The sequence below is a fragment of the Arachis ipaensis genome, chromosome B06, assembly GCF_000816755.2.
Source record: "Arachis ipaensis cultivar K30076 chromosome B06, Araip1.1, whole genome shotgun sequence".
In the NCBI taxonomy this organism is placed as follows: Eukaryota; Viridiplantae; Streptophyta; class Magnoliopsida; order Fabales; family Fabaceae; genus Arachis; species Arachis ipaensis.
Window position 1 is genome coordinate 136,467,600 of NC_029790.2, and position 5,050 is coordinate 136,472,649.

Genomic DNA, 5,050 nt, shown 5'->3' on the forward strand with positions numbered 1-5,050 from the left:
ATTGTCCGGTTTGGATTGGATTTGATCGGTTATAAAAAGTAAATTCGAAATTCGATCCGATTCAACGGTTTGCAAAAAATAAAATCCAATCAAATTCAAATGAGAAAGTATAGGGAGCCAATGACCCCTAAGCGTGGTACAATGAAGGTTTAGAAAGTATTAGAGATAATTATTAGTGTTACATTATCCTGTCAAGTTACGTTTTTGGGATGAGTGTTTTCAAGACATGGTATTAGAGTTGCAGATTTGAAAGGTCAAAAGTTCGAACTTTGGTGAACCCAAAATTAACTCTTTATAACATGAGATGTTTACGCTTAGGTCATTGGCTCCCTAACACTACTCAATTCAAATTAATACGATTTTAATCGATTTTCGATTTGGATTAAATTGGATGAACAGTTTAATTTGGATCATTTGAACACCCCTGACCAAGACACATGCAGACATGCAGTAGTCACCTTCTTCGACGGCTGCATCAAAATTGAGCTTATAGCCAATAATGCCCCTTTGGTTGCCTTCGTTACCGGCGAATGTATCGGTTTCCGCTATCCTGTCCAGCGTGGCCGCCGCCACGGTCACTGCCGCATCCTTCTTCTTAATCTACAAGTCTCACCTCCGCCCTCACAAAGAGAATCTCATAACACTCCATCAAGAGCAACCCAAACGCAATCCACGTGGCAAGATCCTGTTCGTGAGCCTCCCGAGCAAGTGTAACTTCGTTCCGCGAGACGGATCTTCAGCTGCAGAAGCCCTAGCGAAGTTCCTCTGCGATTTGTTAGAGTCGAAAGGCCTCGTTTTGGAGGTCGTAGATGCTCGGACTTACGATCCCGAAAACCTACCCAAGGAGAACCTCATCCTCTTCGTTCATTCAACTTCGTTTGTTTGGAACCTACCTATCGGACCGTTCTCCGACACCAAAGGAGCAAAGGTCTTCGCCAGTTGGCTCGTGCATAACGCGGAGAGCTTTGGGATCGGAGCGGTTGTTGTGAAGGCTTGCAATTTCACTGCATTTGTCGTGGGCAAAAGGGATGGTAAGAATTTGATGGCTAAGGCCGCCAATCATTTTAGGGATTTGGATCATGTTCGAGACGATTATGATTTTGAAAAGTGGTTGGGAAGTGTTGTTGTGACGGTTTCGGGAGATACAGTTGCTAATGGCAGGGAATCTGAACCTGAGGTCAGTTTATAACTATGACGTTTTAATTTCTTATATAATTTTATTCTAAACACTATGATTGTTGTTCTAATTCTAGGATGATGTTGGTTGTTCTGATCCAAAAAGCATATATATGTTGGTGGAAAATGTGGATGTAGTAGATAGAAAAAGAACCTTCAGGCGCAGAATGTTAATTATCTCTGAGGCCAATGGAAGTGTTGATCTTGAAGATGGAGGTCCTGTAACTGCCCAATGGCCTCTTGCAGATGATCTAATAATCGATTTCAAATTACCAATTCGTCAAGGATTTTGTTCCCTTGGTGGCAACTTGTTCACTGCTGGTGGTATCATGTGTAATAATGGACCAAAATTTGAATTTGAGCTGGAATGGGAACATTTTTTCCCTGCAAAAATGTGGTGCCTCAAGTACGAAGGTTCTACTTGGATTTGGAGTTTATGCGGAAGCATGTTCTACTACCGGATGAATCCCATAGTGGTCCCATACCATGGCAAAGTGTGCATCTTTGGGGGTGACACTGACGGTGGATATTGGGTTGAAATCTACTATCCAAAATTAGATTTATGGGAAAAAAGGGAAGTGCCCAAAGATATGTACATGTTTGAGAATCCTAAATCTTACTTTTTGTGGGAAGACAGAAGGAAGCCTCATAAGAAGACCCTCATTGTGTTTTATTGTTCTTTTGGTAAGAACCAGTGGCTCGTCTCATATGATTTCGAGGCCAACATTTGGGAAGACCTTTGGGAAGACCTTTGCTGGTGGGAGTTTCCGCTAATTCGTGATTCTTATCCAAGGAAACTCATTCGATTGGCATGCAGTGACTATTTACTCATTGTTGACTCTGCAGCTATGTGGTACATTTATGACTCTTCTAAGCAGAAACTCGTGGCAGATGTGCACGTGAATGGTTTGGAAGAGCTGACTGGACGGGTGTCATATGTTTTTTGTTGCCACTACAGTAGCGAGGAAAGTCTGATTTATCTCTTCATGGAACTAGATGAAAAGGTTGTTGAGGAACGTGGTGGTGATCTTGACCTTGTTCCTTATGCTATAGTCAAGCTCCAAATTGATGATGGTCAATTTTCTGCCAAGGTTGAATCCAAGGGTAATCTTAAAGTTGGTTCCTATAGCAAACTCTATATGTAAGCATGAACCTTTCTCTGCTTTCTTTGTTTATAATTATTATACTGTTTCAAACTTGCTCACTCTATCCATTGAGTTTCTTTGTACAGGTTTGCTGTTGGTGACCAAGACACTGAATTAAAGAGAAGATTGTAGCTTAGCCTTAGTTTTGTGCATCATACTGGTTTAGTGGCCATCATATTAATAGGAATATGTTTTGTTGAACAGAAATATACCCCTTTATTGTAGCTTAGGTTTGTGTTATTAAGCCTTGTCCTTTTGATGCTCTTTGGGCACCCTATGATGAACACTCCTTTTTTTTCTCTTTGGATTATTGACTATGAACAAATTTCTCTTTATTTGATTGATCCACTTGTTGTTTCATAAATCAATATTATTTTGAATTGCGCAGTCTAAATGTTTAAAGTATACAATACGTGTCAGCTAAAGTTGAAAAGCTTAATACTTTTCTCAATAAAAAAAATGGAAGGTAGTAGGTGGTTTAGAAATTAAAGATGACTGGGCAATGCTAAGAGTAATTAGAGATTTCTTGCTTTTAAGATCATATAGGAATTTTCTTCAATGTTGAATTAGATATGTACAAATTATAAAAGTTGGCTCTGCTAAGATTTTAGTGGGACAGAGCAATGTGTCCAATTATGCAGGGGAGAGAGAAAGTTGATGATCGTTTTTGTTGATGCATTTAGACAAATTTAAAGAACTCATTCGCGCAAAGGAAAGGAGATGGATGAATGAATGAGTTTGTCATTGAAGGATAAATGTAATATTAGAAAAATTGGTAAACAAATTAATGGGTATATAGAAAAAGAGATGCATATCGTGTATTGGATCCAGGAATTATAATGAAAAAAGAAAAAAAATAATGTTTTCTTCTTTTTTTTGGTTTAGATATTAGATAGTTTTATTAGTGTTAATTCACTTCTTTATTTTAGGTCGTTACTATTCATTTTTTTCTTTTCTTTTTTTTCAAAAAAATTATTTAGTAATATCTGAAGTTCTGATTTTGACATTTTGTACCTCTACTACTACTATATTCGTATGTATGGAATTTGGAAGCAATTTTTTATATCCCAATTTTGTGAGAATCTTTAATTCTTTCTAACTAACAAAATGTTTAGTTCAGATGCTACTCCCATATGCAGCTGTAATGGGGTTAGCATATGATCCCAGAGTCCTTCTGGACTGTTTATTTCCACTTATGTCCATGATGGAGAAAAGGAAATTGAAATAATTAAAAAATTTAATTTTTTTTTAATTTTTTATTTTATTTAATTAAAATATTAAAATATTTTTTGTTTTAATAAATAATAATATATACTATATCTAAATTTATTTTAAGAATATATGTTAAGAATAAGACTGGACACGCGGACACGTGATAGTATTTAGGTGTGTTCAGGCGTGTCCGGAGAAGAATTTTTTATTTTTTATTAAACACGGTTGGACACAGCAGACACGCGTGTCGAACGAGTGTCGGTGAGTGTCGTGTCTGAAATGTGTCCAACACGCGAATATGATAACTCAGCGAAGTGTCCGTACTTCATGTGTTAGGAGTCTATATATATATAAGCCATAATATCCGAATTTTATATGATGTGTATACTTTAATTTTGTGAACTTTAAAATGTATAAATCAATTCTTGAAACCTTTTTTAAAAGTGTAAATGTATCATCATGTTGACAGTTTTCTCATTAATTGTTACAAAAGAATACATATTAAAAAAACACTAAAAAACTAAGGAGGTAATTTTGCATGGAAAAAGTCTAGGGGCAGCAACTTTGTTAAATTCTGGCTAACATGTAACTAGCAAAGAAAAGTGAGCCATTGGATGAAATCTCACACCAATCTCACACCATTAAAATCATTATTAATGACTATTTGATGGCTACAAATCACAAAAATTGCTGGTTTCTAACATTTTTCTTTTGCATGTATATATATATTACGAAAGCTTCAAGAGATGCTTCGGACATAAGCTAACCTTTAAGGGGATACACTTTACTGAGAGCGGGAAAAAAAATTAAAAAATTTAAAAAAATTATTATTTTTTATTAGTAGTTAATTATTAATGTTTAAAAATAAAAATTAAAAATATATTATTAAATTATTAGAATAAAATAATTAGATTAATAATTACAAATAATAATAAAAAAGAATAAATTATACTGATTCGCTAGTAATTCTAAAAAAAATCACAATTAGAAAAAGTTTAGGGTTATGATTTGTTAATTTCAAACTTCATGGACTAGTGCATGCAAGGTTTAAAGGGATAAAGTACAAAGATAATGTTCATGGCATCTTAAGAGTTAAGATGTCCTAAAATGCTAGGTGGCTTGAATTGTTGGTTAAATCATTTTCATTATATATATTATTTGTACATTAAAATTAGTCACTGAAATTAATTATTTATTAATATATTTATGTATAAATATATATGTAGTTTAATATATTTTTAATGTATATTTATATTTCAACATGTATTTTATATTAGTGGCTAATTTTGATATACATGTAGTATAATTGATATATATAATTTGACAAATCAAAAATCAATTTATTATAGTTTCATTTAAAATTTTACTATTGTCAATAGATTATAATATAGATAAGATGAGATTCAACTCAAAATTTAGTGATTTTTGGTTGCATTTGTTGATAAATACGAGACATTGAAACAAAAAAATTATGTTTAGTAAATAAGACATATATTTCGTATTATTCCTGACAGAAA

The 5,050-nt window shown here is 34.0% G+C and overlaps 1 long non-coding RNA gene across 1 annotated transcript; it reads left to right on the forward strand.

The window, feature by feature from the left end:
- LOC110264194 lies at positions 1,114 to 1,362 on the forward strand. The gene is made up of 2 exons (XR_002349918.1): positions 1,114 to 1,177; positions 1,254 to 1,362. It is a non-coding gene; the product is annotated as an uncharacterized LOC110264194 (long non-coding RNA).